Source organism: Loxodonta africana, chromosome 3 (genome assembly GCF_030014295.1).
Source record: "Loxodonta africana isolate mLoxAfr1 chromosome 3, mLoxAfr1.hap2, whole genome shotgun sequence".
Taxonomy (NCBI): domain Eukaryota; kingdom Metazoa; phylum Chordata; class Mammalia; order Proboscidea; family Elephantidae; genus Loxodonta; species Loxodonta africana.
In genome coordinates, this window is record NC_087344.1 from 20,931,709 (window position 1) to 20,951,385 (window position 19,677).

Below are 19,677 nucleotides of genomic sequence, written 5' to 3' on the forward strand. Positions count from 1 at the left end.
ATGAGCTATTTTAACAGCATAGGCCCTCATTACCACAGTACAACAGGATATATACCTGAGGCCTATTTTCAGCTGTATCAGCTATAAAGTGGGATGGCAGATCTGTGACATTAAGAATGGTCCTCCACTTGAGACTATGTTGGCATCTCCTGCCTGGAGGGGAGATGAGAGGGTGGAGGGGGTTAGAAGCTGGTGAAAAGGACACGAAAAGAGAGAGTGGAGGGAGAGAGCAGGCTGTCTTAGTAGGGGGAGAGTAACTGGGGGTGTGTAGCAAGGTGTATATGGGTTTTTGTGTGAGAGACTGACTTGATTTGTAAATTTTCACTTAAAGCACCATAAAAATTATTTAAAAAAAAAAAAAAGAATGGTCCTCACCTACCCACATCAGGGGCCTGAGGACTAGTGGCTCTACACACACCACCTAGCCTCCTGTGACAACGGTCCAGGAATAAGTTGTGCCTTCCAGTCCTTATGCCAACAGCATTGGGTACCCATAGTCCAGCTACAAAACCCACCCACCTACGTGCTCTAGGGAAGAGGGACACGCTTTCCTCCCACACACTCAGAGGCAGCTGTCAGCCCCCTATCTTGCTTAGTGCATGACCCCACACTGCAGCCAGGTGCCTGTGCCTACTCCAATAAAATCTGCCCATCTAGATCTGTACGTGAGAGCATGAACCACACACTTCGCGACTGACTACCTGGACACCTGAGCTGAATCCATACAGGAAAGGTAAATTAACTCCTGGGCTCTTATACCTAATAATAGTTCTAACCACCTGGTGACACGATGTGACCTTCAAAGGTGCCAATAATCAAATTAGCTCACATGACCAGCCTATTTTGGTAGATCAAAAACAAAGCAAAAAGCTAGGACACAGTAAGCAACCATAAAATAATAGAATAACTTATTAATAGCTTGGAGACAACAGTCAATATCAAATCAATATCAAATATTAAGTTTTAATACCATAGATATACCATATATCCAGTATATATAAATATATACAGTATAACTAGTAAGCACAGCATGCACAGACTTACGGTAACCAAGGTACTCATGGGCTTAACTGTGTTTGTTTACCAATCTGTAGTGAACAATTTCACATGCAATTCACCATACAGGTAACAACAACAAAGAAGATATTTAAGATCCATAACTACCATTATGAAAAATTAAATTGACACCTTATTATCAAGACCTAAATAATTATCTTCAGCATCTATAAAAATTTTATTTCAAAAGCCTTGTTTTGTTCTTGTTAGGTGGCATCAAATCAATAATGATTCAAGCAACCAACTGAGGTCTGCAGAACTTTGGAACTGAATCAAGGTGGGATTTACCTCAATGCTATAACTTTCATCTAGACAGATTCTGTCTCTGAGATCCTATGAATGGGATATTATTGCTGATGTCAGATGGGTCCTCCCTGAAAGCAGAGAATACCAGAAAGACCTCTACCTGTGTTTTACAGACTGCACAAAGGCATTCAACTGTGTGGACCATAACAAATTATGGCTAATATTTGGAAGAATGGGAATTCCAGAACACTTAACTGCTTATGAAGAGCCTGTATTAGATCAAGAGGCAGTCATTCAAACAGGACAAGGGGATACTTCATGGTTTAAAGTCAGGAAAGGTGTGTGACAGGGTTGTATCCTTTCACCATACCTATTCAATCTCTATGCTGAGCAAATAATACCAGAAGTTGGACTACAGGAAGAAGAATAGAGCATTAGGATTGGAGGAAGTCTCATTAACAACCTGTATAATCCAGATGACACAACCATGCTTGCTGAAAGTGAACAGGACTTGAAACCCCTACTGATGAAGATCAAAGACCACAGCCTTCAATATGGATTACACCTCAACGGAAAGAAAACAAAATCCTCACAGGACCAATAAACAACATTATGATAAATGGAGAAAAGGTTGAGGTTGTCAAGGATTTCATTTTACTTGGATCCACAATCAACACCCACGGAAGCAGCAGTCAGGAAATCAAGACTCATTGCATTGGGAAAATGGGCTGCAAAACACCTCTTTAAAGTGTTAAAAGCAAAGATACCACTTTAGGGACTTAGGCGTGCCTGAACCAAGCCATGGTGTTTTCAGTTTCCTCATATGCATGCAAAAGGTGGACGATGAATAAGGACAACTGAGGAAGAACTGATACCTTTGAATTGTGGCCTTGGCAAAGAATACTAAATATATATACCATGGACTGCCAAAAGAAGGAACAAATCTGTCTCAGAAGAACTACAGCCAGAATGCTCCTTAAAAGCAAGGATGGCGAGAGTACATCTCACATACTTTGGCCATATTATCATGAGGTACCAGTCCCTAGAGAAGGACAGCATGCTTGGTAAAGTAGAGGGTAAGCAAAAAAAAAAAAAGAGGAAGCCCAAGAAAGAAGTGGATTGACAGAGTGGCTGCAACAATGGGCCCAAGCATAGCAAGGACTGGGCAGTGTTTCATTCTGTTTTGCATATGGTCGTTTTGGGTGGGAACATACTCGATGGCACCTAAGAACGACGACATAAGTGGGAGGTGCATCAATGCATCGAAAAATGTTCTTACTCTCCTAAGAACCCAAGTAAGCAGTGCACACTCATCTTTAGAAACCATTTTGGAAAGGTGTGTGTGTATCACAAAACATGATCTAGTTTTTATGGGAGCTGGAAGTCAAATAGTAAGCACGTCTTTTTTTTTTTTTTTCTAAACCCTTGTTGTTGTTTTTGTTAGGTGCCCTCAAGTTGGTTCCAATCCATAGTGACCTTATGCACAACAGAACAAAAAACTGCCCAGTCCTGCAGCACCCTTACAAATGTTGTTATGCTTGAGCTCATTGTTGCAGCCACTGTGTCAATCCACCTTATTGAGGGTCTTCCTCTTTTCCGCTGACCCTGTACTTTACCAAGCATGATGTCCTTCTCCAGGGACTGATACCTCCTGACAACATGTTCAAAGTATGTAAGATGCAGTCTTGAAATCCTTGCTTCTAGGGAGCATTCTGGTTGTACTTCTTCCAAGACAGATTTGTTCATTCTTTTGGCAGTCCATGGTATATTCACTATTCTTCGCCAACACCACAATTCAAAGGTGTTAATTCTTATTCAGTCTTCCTTATTCATTGTACAGCTTTTACAAGCATATGATGTGATTGAAAATACCATGGCTTGGGTCAGGCACACCTTAGTTTTCAAGGTGACATCTTTGTTCTTCAAAACTTTCAAGAGGTCCTTTACATCAGATTTACCCAATGCAATGCGTCTTTTGATTTCTTGACTGCTGCTTCCATGGTTGTTGATTGTGAAGCCAAGTGAAATGAAATCCTTGACAACTTCAAGCTTTTCTCTGCTTATCATGGTGTTGCTCATTGGTCCAGTTGTGAGGATTTTTGTTTTCTTTATGTTGAGGTGTAATCCATACTGAAGGCTGTGGTCTCTGATTTTCATTAGTAAATGCTTCAAGTCCTTTTCACTTCTGGCAAGCAAGGTTGTGTCATCTGCATAACACAGGTTGTTAATGAGTCTTCCTCCAATCCTGATGTCCTGTTCTTCTTCATATAGTCTAGCTTCTCAGACTATGTGCTCAGCATACAGACTGAATAGGTATGGTGAAAGAATACAACCCTGACACACACCTTTCCTGCCTTTAAACCAATCAGTAACCCCTTGTTCTGTCTGAACAACTGCCTCTTGATCTATGGAAAGTTTCTTCATGAGCACATTCAAGTGTTCTGGGATTCCCATTCTTCTCAATGTTGTGCACAATTTGTTATGATCCACACAGTCTAATGCCTTTGCATAGTCAATAAAACAGGTAAACATCCTTCTGGTATTCTCTGCTTTCAGCCAGGATCCATCTGACATCAGCAGTGATATCCCTAGTTCCACGTCCTCTTCTGAAACCGCCCTGAATTTCTGGCAGTTCCCTGCCGATATACTGCTGCAGCCGTTTTTGAATGAGCTTCAGCAAAATTTTGCTCGCGTGTGATATTAATGATATTGTTGTATAATTTCCACATTCAGTTGGATCACCTTTCTTGGGAATAGGCATAAATATGGATCTCTTCCAGTCAGTTGGCCAGGAAGCTGTCTTCCATATTTCTTGGCATAGACGGGTGAGCGCTGCCAGCACTCCATCCATTTGTTGAAACATCTCAATTGATGTTGCACCAATTCCTGGAGCCTCGTTTTTCACCAGTGCCTTCAGAGCAGCTTGGACTTCTTCCTTCAGTACCATCGGGTCCTGATCATAGGCTACCTCTCGACATGGTTGAACATCGACTAATTCTTTTTGGTATAATGACTCTCTGTATTTCTTCCATCATCTTTTGATGCTTCCTGAATCATTTAGTATTTTCCCCATGGAATCCTTCACTATTGCAACTCGAGTCTTCAATTTTTTCTTGAGTTCTTTCGGCTTGAGAAATGCCGAGCTTGTTCTTCCCTTTTGGTTTTCCATCTCCAGCTCTTTGCACATGTCATTATAATACTTTACTTTGTCTTCTTGAGACAACCTTTGAAATCTTCTGTTCAGTTCTTTTACTTCATCAATTCTTCCTTTTGATTTAGCTCCTTGACATCTGAGAGCAAGTTTCAGAGCCGCCTGTGAGTTCCATCTTGGTCTTTTCTTTCTTTCCTGTCTTTCCAATGACCTCTTGCTTTTTTCATGCATGATGTCCTTGATATCATTCCACAACTTGTCTGGTCTTCAGTCACCAGTGTTCAAGGCATCAAATCTATCCTTCAGATGGTCTCTAAATTCAGGTGAGATATACTCAAGGGCATATTTTGGCTCTCAGGGATTTGCTCAGATTTTCTTCAGTTTCAGCTTGAACTTGCAGATGAGCAGTTGATGGTCTGCTCCACAGTCAGCCCCTGGCCTTGTTCTGACTGATGATATTGAGCTCTTCCGACATCTCTTTCCATAGATGTAGTCAATTTGATTTCTGTGTGTTCCATCTGGTGAGGTCCATGTGTATAGTCGCTGTTTATATTGGTGAAAGAAGGTATGTGCAATGAAGAAGTCATTGGTCTTGAAAATTCTATCATTCGATCTCTGGCACTGTTTCTATCACCAAGGCCATATTATCCAACTACTGATCCTTCTTCTTTGTTTCCAACTTTTGCATTCCAATCACCAGTAATTATCAATGCATCTTGATTACATGTTCGATCAATTTCAGACTGCAGCAGCTGATAAAAATCTTCTATAAAGTGCTAAAAAGCAAAGATGCCAGTTTAAGGACTAAGGTGCACCTTACCGAGTCATGCTGTTTTTAGTCACCTCATATGCATGTGAGAGCTGGAAAACACATAAGACTGAAGAACTGATGCCTTTGAATTATGGGATTGGCAAATAATATTGAATGTACCATGATTTTCAGTGGAATGAACAATTGTCTTGGAAGAAGTGCAGCCAGAATGCTCATTAGAAGAGATAATACCAAGACTTTGCATTGGTACTTTTGACATGTTATCAGGAGGGATCAGTCCCTGGTGAAGGCAGTCATGCTTAGAAAACTAGAGGGTTTTCAAAAAAGAGGAAGTTGCTCAATAAAATGGATTAACACAGTGGATGCAACAATGGGATCCAGCATAGCAATGACTGTGAGGATTATACAGCACTGGGCAGTGTTTTCTTCTGTTGTACATCAGATTGCCATGAGTCAGAGCCAACTCAATGACACCTAACAACAACAACAACAGAGATTAGGATTTTTGACATGTCAAACTTGATATATCTATTAAACTTTCATGTGGAGAATCTATGAATTTGGAGTGATCTTGTTTGGAGACATGCATTATGGAAACTCCAGGCTAGACTAAAAAAAAAAAAAATTTTTTTTTTTTTTAGGCTAGACATATAATTTTAAATCCTTGAGACAATATAACATCACCTAAGATTTAAGCTAATTTAAATTTATTCATTCAACAAAAATTTCTTTCACTTTTCTTCTGTTTCAGAGATTTTTTTAGGCAGAGGAGATATTAAGATTTAAGAAGACAAGGCAGCAGCCTCCATGGTATTTTCTATTTAGGTCTTTTGGAAAAGTACAATTCTTGTTTGATTTACCATCAAGAATTGATATCTTTGAACTGAGGTGTTGGTGAAGTACATTGAATATACCATGGATTGCTAAAAGAATGAACAAAGCTGTCTTGGAAGAAGTACAACCAGAATGCTCCTTAGAAGCAAGGATGGTGAGACAACGTGTCACATACTTTGGACATGTTATCAGGTGGGATCAGTCCCAGGAGAAGGACATCATGCTCAGTAAAGTAGAAGGTCAGCAAAAAAGAGGAAGACCTCAGTGACATAGATTGACACAGTGGCTACAACAACGGGCTCAAGCATAACAATGATTGTGAGGATAGTGCAGGATCCGGCATTGATTTCTTCAGTTGTACATAGGGTCGCTGTGAGTCAGAACCAACCTGATGGCACCTAACAACAACAAAAACATACAGAAAAAAAAGTACAAACTCTAATCTCATATAGTAATTGTGAGAATGCAGGATTGTATGGAATTTCATGTTATTGTTGTTGTTGTTAGGTGGCACCGAGACTATTCTGACTCACAGTGACTTTATGTACAACAGAACAAAACACTGCCCGGTTACTACTATAGAATTTCATCTTGCTAGTTTTGGAAACCCTGGTCGCATAGTGGTTAAGACCTATGGCTGGTAAGCAAAAGGTCGGCAGCTTGAATCCACCAAGTGTCCCTTGGAAATTCTATGGGGCAGTTCTAAGTTCTACTCTGAATTGGAATCAACTAGACAGCAAAGGGTAGTATAGAATTTCATGTTACTACTATAGAATTTTGGTGGTGTCCCGAGATGCCTGACAAAGTAAGTTTAGAATAGAAGAGATGAGAATTCTTTAATTCAAAGATTTGGAAACATTTTCTAGTCAAGGCCCAGGTGGTAAATATGTCATGCTCTGCAGGACAGGTGTTCTCTGTGACAATGACACAGCTCTGCTTTTCCGGCAGGAAAGCAGCCATGGATAACACATACACCAATGTGCATGGCTGAGTTCCAATAAAACTTTATTTACCAAAACAGGTAAAGGGCCAGGTTAGGTGCTCCAACTATAATGTGCATTTTGAAGGTAGTACTGATGAAAGAGTGTCTTTAAAAAATGGTCAAAATCAACAAATGGTAATATGGGAGTTAGAGCTGATGGCCAGGATGATGAGCAGGTTCCCAGTGAAGGTAACCGGGCATGAGGACAGAAACAGCCCAAAGAGAATGAGCTGAATCTCTAACTTGCCTAAAAATCTGAAAAGAATAAATTCTAAACACATGTTTGATTTACTGATTCCACGTGGATGAAACACCTACCAGGATAGAAGCAAGGAACCATTCAATTTTCAGCAAACCAACAACACAGAAATGTTGTCTTTCATTGGAAGTGGAGGAATTAATAAAGTACTACCTTTGTCTACTTCAGTTCAGTTGGGGAGTGAGTTCTACACAGTAACATTGTATCATTTGCTGCCTCTTCTATCTGCAAACCTAAACACAGACTCAAAATGTACCCTCTCAAGGACAAGCAGGATCAGTATCACCTGGGAACTTCTTAAGAATGCTGTAGCCCAGACCCACCCAGACTTGCAGAATCAGAAACTGCATTTTTAACAAGCTTTTGGGATCTTCATTTGCTGATGCGGCAGGACTCAAAATGAGAAGAAACAGCTGAAAATACCCATTAATAATCTGAAAGTGGAACGCGTGAAGTATGAATCTAGGAAAATTGCAAGTTGTCAAAAAGGAAATGGAACTCATAAATATCAATATCCTGGAATATAGTGAGCTGAAATGGATTGGTACTGGGCATTTTGAATCAGATGATCATATGGTCCACGATGCTGAAAATGACAAATTGAAGAGGAATGGTGTAGCATTCATCATCAAAAAGAATATCTCAGGAACTATCTTGAAGTACAATGCTGCCAGCGATAGGATATTTTCCATACGCCTACAAGAAAGGCTAGCTAATACACAACTATTATGCAGATTTAAACACCAATCACAAAGGCCAAAGATGAAGAAATTGAAGATTTTTTCCAACTTCTGAGTTTGAAACTGATTGAACATCCAATCAAAATGCATTGATAGTTACTGGCAATTGGAATGCAGAAGTTGGAAACAAAGAAGGATTGGTAGTTGGAAAATATGGCTTGGTGATAAAAATGATTCCAGAGTTCAAACAACAGGATTTTGCAAGACCAAGGAATTATTCATTGCAAATACCTTTCCTCAACCACATAAATGGTGGCTAAACACGTGGACCTCACTGGATGGAACACACAGGAATCAAATTGACTACATCTGTGGGAAGAACTCAAAACCCAGTGCAACAGAAAAACTCAGTATCCTCAGTCAGAACAAGGTCAGGGACCTACTCTGCAACAATCAATTGCTCAGATACAAGCTCAAGTTGAAGTTGAAGAAAATTTCAACAAGTCCATAAGAGCTAAAGTACAACCTTGATATCTCGCCTAAATTTAGAGATCAACTCAAGAATAGATTTGATGCATTGAACACTAATGACCAGAGACTAGATGAATTCTGGAATGACTTCAAAGACATCATACATGAAGAAAGCAAGAGATCATTAAATAGACAGGAAAGAAAAGACCAAAGTGGATGTCAGAAGAGACTCTAAAAGTTGCTCTTGAATGTAGAGTAGCTAAAGCGAAAGACAGAAATGATTAAGTAAAAGAGTTGAAGAGAATATTTCAGACAGCAGCTTGAGAAGACACAGTAAAATATTATAATGAAATGTGCAAAGACCTGCATTTAGAAAATCAAAACAGAAGAACATGCTTGCCATTTCTCAAGCTGAAAGAACTGAAGAAAAAAGTCAAGCCTCAAGTTGCAATATTGAAGGATTTGAAGGAGAAAATATTGAGCAATGCAGGAAGCATCAAAAGAAGACGGAGGGAATACACAGTCACTGTACCAAAAAGAATTGGTCGACCTTCAACCATTCAGGAGGTAGCATGTGATCAAGAACCCATGGCACTGAAAGAAGAGGTTCGAACCACACTGAAGGCATTGACCAAAAAGAAGGCTTCAGAGATTTATGCAATACCAATTGGGATATTTCAACAAATGGATGTAGCACTGGAAGTGCTCGCTCATCTATGCGAAGAAATTTGGAAGGCAGCAACCTGACCAACCTATGGGAAGAGGTCCACATTTGCACCCATTCCAAAGAAAGGAGGCCGGATAAAATGCAGAAATTATTCAACAATATCATAAATATGACACACAGGTAAAATTTTCCTGTAGATTATTCAAAAGCGGTTACAACAGTACATTAACAATAGGCTCAAATATAGCAATGATTGTGAGGATGGCGAAGGATCAGTGTTTCCTTCGGTTGTACACAAGGTCGGTATGAGCTGAAATCGACTAAAGGCATCTAACAACAACAACAATCTTTCGGTAGGTATCACACTGCACTTCGCTGCTACACAAAATTTTGGCTGTTTGCTGTGCAGCAGAAAAATATAGCAGTCTAGTCCTCTAAAGGTTACCGCTTTGGAAACCCTATGGGGAAGTTCTACTCTGACCTACACTGTCAAGTATGAGTCAGAATCCACTCGATGACAATGGGTTTGGTTGTTTGTTTTATGTCAATTTTTAGACAAACTTTAAGTAATTCTACTGAAGTTAATTATGAGAAAATATTTCAAGAAATTCAACTGAAAAATATACCTATTGCTGTCAAATTGAATTGGACTCATAGTGACCCCGCTGTAGAGTGCAGAACCCTCCTATAGGGTTTTCAAGGTTGTAAATCTTTATAGAAGCAGATTTCTGCATCCTTCTCCCATGGAGTGGCTGGTTGGTTCAAATTGCCAACCTTTTGATTAACAGTCAAGCACTTTAACCACTGCACCACCAGGACTTCCTATCTTGTTTTAGGGTATTTTGTTTAAGATCTGAATTTTTGTACAGGCACATAAACACAGACTTTAAAACGTAACTAAAAACTAGTTAGAAAAAGTACAATGAAATATATCAAAATAAACTTCCACAATCAGGAAATAGTAAATAATAAAGATAAAAGGATAACTAATGAAATTAAAACAAGAAAGCTACAGATTTGATAACTCCAAGAGGCATTCTTTGGCAAAAGCAAACTTCGGACGAGTGTAATCTAAAAACTAATATGAGAAATCAGAATGCAGGGAATTAGTTTTGAGATAGTGGCTGTGATTATGCACGTGGAGAACATGTAATCATGTCTGTCTCGATGGGAAAAATTCTGAAAACCTCAAGATAGTTCTTTTCTTTTAGGGAAATATAACTAACCACAGTTGACTTAAAGAAAAGTAGAGCACATCCATAGTCTAGGAAATAACTGACTAATCAACAAAGACTTACCTCCAAACAAGGTCCTTGCTGGGAGTCTCTGTGGCACACGACATAGAAATTCCCACTAAAATTGTAAAGAATATAAGGATGCATGATATGGCCACTATCCAGTACAGTAGTCTGGAGTTTCATACTATGCAATAACACAAGAAAAATAAATTAGAGTCTTAATGTTGGAAAGGCAAAATGATCTCTTGCAGATGATGATTTATAATTGAAAGATGGTGGATATCAACTGAAAAGTTATTTAAAGTAATGACTTATTTTTTAGTTGTGTGTTTGGATAGCAATTAAATGAACTAAAATCATTAGGTTTCATATGTGCTGCACTGAGCAGGTAGGAAAGGACATTTGAATCAGAATACTAAAAAAATAGAAACAGGGTCTGGCATATTAGGGATACTCAGTATCTGACAACTCTATTCTACTCATTGAGAGCTATGTTCCTGGTATGAAAGACATTGCATCTTTTCATGCATTATGTCATTTCATCTTCCCCACAAACCTATGAAATAGGAAGTTTTATTATACTTCATGTAGAGATAGTATTTGCTTACAGTGAATATTTGTTGAATGAAGAAATGGACTCATAAATGAAGTCATGAACACACGAGATCGCACTTATGAAAAATGAGGGAATAAAATAAAGAGGAGAAGCTAGCTCTTGCTAACAAAATTAAAAAAAAAAAAAAAAACACTGTGGTTCCAGCTGATCAGGACACAAAGCCCTTCACTGAAATTGTGGATGAGAAAAACACAGAATGGGAGTTAAGAAAACATGAAATGCATGAATGGAACAACCCCACCCTAAAAGAATGGGCTTTCCTCTCTCTTTGCATTCTTCTTGTCTTCTGAGAGTTAAACCAAAGCCCTCTGCCATGAGCTGATTCTCACTCATGGTGACCCTATGTGTTTCTTATAGAGTAGAATTCCTCCATAGAGTTTTCTATTATGAAAGCAGATCACCAGGCCTTTCTTCCATGGAGTGCTAGGAGGGTTCAAACCATCAAACTTTAGGTTAGTTGTTATCGTTGTTACGTGCCATCAAGTTGGATTCAACTCATAGTGACCCTATGCGTAAGAGAACGAAACAGTGCCCGACCCTGTGCTATCCTCAAAATAGTTACTATGCTTGAGCTCATTGTTGCAGCCACCGTGTCACTCCATCTCGTTGAGGGTCTTCCTCTTTTTTGATGACCTTCTGCTCTACCAAGTATGATGTCCTTCTCCAGACACTGATCCCACCTGATGACAAGTCCAAAGTATATGAGATGTAGTCTCGGCATTCTTGCTTCTAAAGAGCATTCTGGTTGTAATTCTTCCAAGACAGATTTGTTCATTCTTTCAGCAGTCCATGGTATATTCAATATTCTTCACCAAAACCACAATTCGAAGGCCTCGATTCTTCTGTCTTCCTTATTCCTTGTCCAGCTTTCCCATGCACGAGGCAATTGAAAACAACATGGCTTGGGTCAGGCGCACGTTAGCCCTCAAGGTGACATCTTCATTTTTCAACACTTTAAAGACGTGTTTTGCCGCAGATTTTCGAATGCAATGTGTCTCTTGATTTCTTCACTGCTGCTTCCATGGGTGTTGATCATGCACCCAAGTAAAGTGAAATCCTTGACAAACTCAGTCTTTTCTCCATTTGGTATGATGTTGCTCATTGCTTCAGTTTTGAGGATTTTTGTTTTTTTTAGGTTGACGTGTAATCCTACTGAAGGCTGTGGTCTTTGATCTTCATTAATAAGTGCTTCAAGTCCTCTTCACTTTTAGCAAGCAAGGTTGTGTCATCCGTATAATGCAGGTTGTTCATGAGTCCTCCTCCAATCCTGATGCCCCATTCCTCTTCATCGAGTCCAGTTTTTCAGATTATATGCTCAGCACACATATTGTATAGGTATAGTGAAGGGATACAACCCTGACGCATACCTTTCCTGACTTTAAACCATTCAGTATCCCCTTATTCTGTTCAAACAACTGCCTCCCTTTCCATGTATAGATTCCTCATGAGCAAAATTAAGTGTTCTGGAATTCCTACTCTCTGCAAAGTCATCCATAATTTATTATGATCCACACAGTCGAATGCCTTAGCATAGTCAATAAAACACAAGTAAACATCTATCTGGTGTTCTATGGTTTCAGCCAGGATCCATTGGATGTAGTCGAGTGCAAACCTTTTGTACCGCCCAAGGACCTTTTTGGGAGTTACTGCTCAACAAATACCTCCCTCCATACTTTTGGCCCAGCATTTCACAAATTTTCTTTCATTCTTGCCCCCTAATGAGCCTTTAGAGGCATTTTCCCTCTTAATCACCAACCTACAACCTCTTGCAATTTTAATTCCACAAATATAGTGTATGCCTGTTTAGGTATTGTGGCCCTTTAGAAGGCCACAAACCATTGTAATGGCTCATATGTTTTCACACTCCCAAGAACCTATTTCTATCACCTAGGTGGTGGTATCACCCCCCTTGAGAATACATGGTCTAGGCACAGCAGTTATTTGTCTCTTTAAGCTTTTCTGGATTGCATCCTACAAGGTTACTTTCCTCCCTGGCTGCTTTTGGTGAGAACAGAAGGGTATGAGGTGGACCAGGCATGCTTATCTGGACCAGAGTGATGTCTATGGGACGCACAAGTGAGTTCATTTCCAACCTGGGAGTGGTGAGCTGCAGACAAAGGAAACAGGCTAGTATCCGCTGTTTCTAGGGCTTCAGCACTCGAAATACTATTCCTGCTCATCAAATAGTATTTTTCTAGTGTTCCTAACGTCTCAGACGGATTTAGCTTACAGGGAGGAAAAGAACCTAAACAGATAGGAATTTTGCTTGTCATTTAGTTCCCATGGTATAAATCTGGGCCAACATTTGAATCCACAACCACAGGGAGTGTTTACCTTAGAAAGAACATTTCTTTAAGTTTGGACCTCTACTCTGCAGAATGCCCCTGAGAAACGCTGCCTGAACCTCTTAGCTGGAGTTTCTCCACACTCAAAGGGAAGGAGGCATGCATTGGTTCAAGACTCATTGAAATCCTGTTGCCTTCACTCAGAGACATGGAGGTTCCACCCGAGCATATCCAGGCTCCCTGGGACATCCCATGAGCATCCCTACGACATCTCTTCTAGCCACTGAGGGTAGATCCAAGAAACAGGGGAATCACTGCAGGTGGAGAGACAAACAGAAAGCTAACTGATGGGTTTCACTGCAGATCTCTTGGGGCATCTCCCACTTCCACATGTGGCCACCCATCAATGATCTGTTGTCATTATAAAAGTGGGGGATAGAGATTATTTTTTTCTTATCCAATTCATATAAGACTGGTACATAAAATATTCAAAACTCCCCAGGAAATACAAAGTACTGGCCATTGCAGTCATTTGGTTTGGAGATCAAAGGATGCATAACAACTGGTTAATTAAAGCCATGAAACTCAGAGTAATAACAGAGTAACTGCAGTGCATCTCTCAGTCTGTCCTCCTAGGGAGTTAGGATATTCTTGCCCGTCATTTGGATATTGCTGTTTAGCCCCATCAAGGTTACTGCTTCAGAACACGTGAATACCTGGGCCAGGATATAATGTCCCTGTCTCCTCCCTTTTTCCCTAGAGTGACAGTTACTGTGTGTGATGCCTTTAGCCTCCACTAGGAATCATTTCAAGAATATTCAAATTCATGATTGGATTACTTGTAGGGAATTGGCTGAAGACATTGCTCATTATATTATAGTATACAGAGTAATTTTTTTATGAGGATCAGGGACACTTTTTTTTTTTAAGGAGGCAGGGTCATGCTTCCATTACAGAATTAGTATATATATAAATGTTATAGATACTGTGAATCTTATAACTGATGGTTGTAGCATAGATTCCCTACCCAACATACATATTCTCTTTTTTACTAACAGAAACCCAATTTTATAGGGAGTTGGTTAGATATGCCTTGGGTGGTACAAACAGTTGAGACCTAGGCTACTAAACAAAAAGTTGGCGGTTTGAATCCACTCAGATTCTCTTCAGAAGAAAGGCTGTCCATCTACATCTGAAAGGTCACAGCCATTGAAAACCCTACAGAGCAAAGATAATTGAACAGGTGACAACTGGTTACATATGCCTTGCTGAAGTACCACACTTCCACTTGTAATTATGGGTAGTCAGTGGTATAGAAGGGAAGGTTTGGGATGGGAATATTGGAATGCTCTTTAGAAACATTTCCCCTTTTCCGTCTTCTTCTTACCCCCAGTTTGTACATGACAACTGGAATCTAGAAGCCATCATATCTACAAAAACCACACATTCTGAATGGCAGAGCAGAAATATAGACTAGCGCTTGCACTCATGTTAACCTGGAGCTATTATGTTGGACCCTTCTTTTATGGAAGAGAAAATAAACTCCTATTGTGTTTAAAGCACTTTTAATTGAGTTTTTCCATTTATATAGCCAAATCTTATGCTAACACTACAAACACCGTCTTTTGTCTTCACTGGAATATACACAGCCAAACCAGGCACCTAATGCTGGCACCTGTGTGAGATATTATGATATGAATTTTGTTTACTTTGTCATTTCTCCCTTCATTTTATGTTTCCTTTCTTTTCTTTTGACCCAATGTTTCTCTTCTTCTGTACATTTAAAACATTTTCCTTTGTCTTATGTCATTGTGTAGACTTTCTAAAAATTCTTGTTGGAACGTATCATGTGAATGCTAAATAAATGGTGTTTTTCAAATGACACTAGACAATAGATTCTAGACATTGACACATTGTATCTGTCATACCACGAACTTCCTCTGAGGTCCTTGTACTCACTGTTGTGCTGATGAAGAAGCAGGTTCCTAGTATGTAAAGAATATTTATACAGTCCATCAGCTACTATGTGGAAAGGGCTGAATTAGAACTCACCCTTGTCTGATTCCAAGTCAGGGCCTTCCTCACTCAGCAGCGCTGCCTCCTGTAGTCAGTGCTTGACAAATAAGAGGAGGTGCTAAGGTTGAACCAGAGCAGAATCCTGAGAGCTGAACAGCCTGAGGGGAGAGTGAATATTTCTGCTCAAAGAGCAGATTGTTCTCTGAGATGGAAGCAAGAAGGAAAGTGAACCAGAGAGAATGGGCTCTGAGAAGCCCCTTCAGAGTAGGGACCTGGACGGTATAGAATTTGAATCAATACCATTTCACTATGTCATCACCCTGACTGTTCCCTAGAAGACATGGTTCATAAAAGCTTTCCTTCCCCTGCAATCCATTCCCACAGAACCCATGCCCACAGAACTCCGAGTTCTCTGGCTTCTCCATGGCATCACCCCACAGACCGGGCTACACTGGCCCTTTCTCCTTTGAACAATGGGTACAGGCTAGGCAGGGAGGTGGTTTCCAGTGCTGGGTCTCAGGAGTGGATGGACCTTTCAGCGGAGGACTACAAATGAGGGGGATCTTAGCCTGTGGCCGGTGTGTTGCAGTTGAGCAGCAGAAGGAGAATTTAAAGCTTTGGGGGCTCAGAGGCAGATTTCTCAGAAGTTCTCAAAAAATACATTGTTTAATTGTTACTCCATTCTCCAGGACTCCACTCCTTGGAGGCCATGGGACCATAAAGAAAGAAAACTTTACTGCCAGTTCGGTCCCATGGGTTCAGCTTTGGCACCAGATGCAGATTCCCTCACTGCCAATGGACCCAGCTGTCCTGAAAGAGAATTTCCCTACCCAAGAATATGACATCTCATGTACGGCACATCATAAGGACCACTGATGAAAACCTAAAAACAGATTTTTCCTTAGAACCTCCAGAAAGGAAGGCAGACGTCTTGATTTTTAGCTCAGTGGGACTCATTTTGGACATCTGTCTTCCAGAACTTAAAGATAATAAATTTATGTTCGTTTAGGTCACTAGTTTATGGTAATTTTTTATAGCAGCAATAGGAAACTAATAGGCATGGCAACCCCTAGACTGAGGTTTTTAGCTGGGTATATTGCAATCCCAAACGAAACCAGTGTTCTACTATTAAAAAAAAAAAAAAAAAAGTTGAGAATAGATATTGGAAAGGCAACTTAGCCATGTTTGCCACAAGAATAATTGGGCAAGATAATCCTATAGGGTCGCTATGAGTTGGAATCGACTCGAGGGCACTGGGTTTTTGTTTTTTTTTTTTTTACAAACAAGAATGAAGAGAAAAGGTTTGGTCTCCTCTTTATTACATGCACCATGAAGCTTTGCTTAGCCAGTGTGAAACTGGCTCAATCTAAATAGATATATCCATGCAGCAGAATGATCACAAGCAAATCCAGTACAGTCAGACGCTATTATATTCATTCTGTCCTACAGAGGGTCAGTATGAGTCTGAATGGACTCGTGGGCACCTAACAACAACAATAATAATTATATTGTAAAAGCAGCATCAAAATCAGTGAGAAAAGAAAAGATTTGGATATAAATGAGACTTACTAAGTTAATTGCTGGAAGCAAAAAAAAAAAAAAATTTCTGTCTTAAAGTGATAAAGTTGGAAGAAATATTTCAAATAGCATAAGATTTCTAGAAGAAACTATAGATTAACGCCCAAAGTGGAAGAACATTCCAAATGAAGAGCAGAACTTCTTAAAATATTTTTTCTTACCTTCAGCCTTCTCGAAATCCTCATGTACCAAAGCTGCTACCAGAAGCTTCCATCTTATCTCGACTTCCAACTCCAAATAGTCTCTTCCAAACCCAGATTCATTCTCTCTCTCCTCTGACTCTTTTATACTCTCTCTTAATTATTCTTCCCATTTTCCATATAATATAGGCTTCCCTGCTGATTGCTCAGCATCTCCACCATCTGTACAAAAAAGCACAGAAGTATAGGATTTGGCTGGGAAGAAATGCAGCCACTGTGAGAATGATTGCACGAGGGAAAGAGAGTGTGGATATAGATTCCTTTTTTACTTTTTCTGTTATATAACTTATTGAAACCCCAGCTTCATGGCAAAGTTTGATATCACTTCTATGGATTATTCATTTCTGAATTCTCATTTCGTTCAGCACGTTCCCTCCATTTCTACACACAATGCTACTACAATTAAAAATAAGTCTGCACTCTAGAGTTACTGTAGCAATAAAATACATGTGACAATGGAATTATACAAAACTTCAAACATCATTTTTTTACCAGTACTTAGAACCCTTAATACTAAAAAGCAATACCATCAAAAAAATTTTAACATGCAAAAAAAATGATAAATAGACTTGCAGGGGGCTTACAAATGTAAATATTCTACTCAGAGGTTGACTTCTACTTTGTCTCACAGTCAACGTCAGATTAATTGACCTGAGAATTAATGAGACATAAGAAACAAAGAGAGGAAGATCCTCAATGAGATGGACTGATACAGTGCCTGCAAACGTGGGCTCAAGCATGCAAGGATTCTGAGGGTGATGCAGGACAGGGCAGTGTTTCATTATTGTGCGAATCTGCGTTGTAGCCTTTCATCATACTCAATCAATCTATATAACCCGAGAAGCTGAACTATATGAAGAAAAATATGGTATCAGCATCGGAGGAAGACTCCTGAACAACCTGCATTACACAGATGACACAGCCTTGCTTGCCGAAAGTGAAGAGGACTTGAAGCACTTACTGATGAAGATCAAAGACCACAGCCTTCGGTATGGATTGCACTTCAACATGAAAAAAACGGAACTCCTCACAACTGGACCAATATGCAATATCATCACAAATGGAGAAAATATTGAAGTTGTCAAGGATTTCATTTTATTTGGATCCTCAATAAACAACCATGGAAGCAGCAGTTAGGAAATCAAAGAACATATTGCATTGGGGAAATCTGCTGCAAAAGTATTCTTGAAACTGTTAAAAAGCAAAGATGTCACTTTGAAAACTGAAGTGCGTCTGACCTAAGTCATGGTATTTTCAATAGACGCACCTGCCTGTGAAAGCTGGACAAGGAATAAAGAAGATCAAAGAAGAATTGATGCCTTTGAATTACGGTGTTGGTGAAGAGCGCTGACTATATACCATGGCCTTCCAGAAGAATGAACAAGTCTGTCTTGGAAGAAATACAATCAGAAAGCTCCTAGGATGCCGGGATGGCAAAATTTCATCTCACATACTTCGGAGGGATCAGATTCTGGAAAAGGATATCATGCTTGGTAGAGTTGTTGTTGTTGTTGTTGTTGTTGTTAGGTGCCACTGAGTCATAAGGACTCTATGTACAACAGCATGAGATACTGCCCTGTCCCTCGCCATTCTCGTAATCATTGTTATGCTCAAGCCCATTGTTGCAGCCAATGTGTCAATCCATCTTGTTGAGAGTCTTCCTCTTTTTCACTGACCCTCTACCTTAGTCTTCAAGGTGACATCTTTGCTTTTTAACACTTTAAAGAGGTCTCCTGCAGCAAGCTTGCCCAGGGCAATGCATCATTTGTTTTCCAGACTACTGTTTCCATTGGTGTTAATTGTGGATCAAAGTAAAATGAAACTTTTGATTACTTGAACCTGGTAAAATAGAGGGTCAGTGAAAAAGAGGAAGACACTCGATGAAGCGGATTGACACTGTGGCAGCAACAACGGTCTCAAACACAACATTTGTGAGGACAAGGCAGGACCAGGCAGTGTTTCATACAGTTGTACATAGCGTTGCTATAAGTAGGGCCTGACTGGATGGCGCCTAACAACATTTTCCTGAGGTTGCGAGATCTGTACGGGGAACTTTTTCTCAAATCTCTATTAAAGCACTTGCCACACTGAATTGGCTACCTGTCTCTACCACTAGCCAGCCACAAGCCTTCCGAGGGCATGACTGAATCTTGGGAATCTTTGTATCTCCATGCCTGGTACGTAATACATACTTCATCAAATTTGGTTGAAGGAAAGAATTAAGGAGTTTATTAGTAAATGAACAATGCTATCACCTAATAAGTACCATCCTACCCCTATTTTGTACCCTGCGGTTCACTTTCCTCACTAATTTATCTTTGTAAAACACTATTTTTCAAACTTTTGGCCATTCCTTTGTAGATAGAAAAAAATAATGAGGATACACAAGCATGAAGTACAATCAAGTGAAGTAAAGCAGAAGCAGGTGGAGTGGAGTGGAGTAGAAAATAATGCTGCACACATGATAAGGCAAAGTCTTGTTTATCTTAAGTTTCAGTTGTGTGTGTACGTGTGCATCAGTACTGTATACTGGGTTTCGGCATAGGATGTATTCTTACTGTGGCTTCTGACCAAAATGATATGAAAGGCACCGTACTAAACCTTAGCTTTGTGCACTTCATGCCCT

The 19,677-nt window shown here is 39.8% G+C and overlaps 1 long non-coding RNA gene across 1 annotated transcript in view; it reads right to left on the bottom strand.

The window, feature by feature from the left end:
* LOC135230655 (uncharacterized) overlaps positions 1 to 18,538 on the bottom strand; it is a 39,824-nt gene extending 21,286 nt beyond the window's left edge. Inside the window, exons 1-3 of the long non-coding RNA XR_010321222.1 lie at positions 17,013 to 18,538; positions 15,310 to 15,431; positions 10,417 to 10,471 (exon numbers count right to left, since the gene is read on the bottom strand). This is a non-coding gene — a long non-coding RNA (uncharacterized LOC135230655). The remainder of the gene's footprint in view (positions 1 to 10,416; positions 10,472 to 15,309; positions 15,432 to 17,012) is intronic.
* Between the last annotated feature and the right edge of the window lie 1,139 nt (positions 18,539 to 19,677).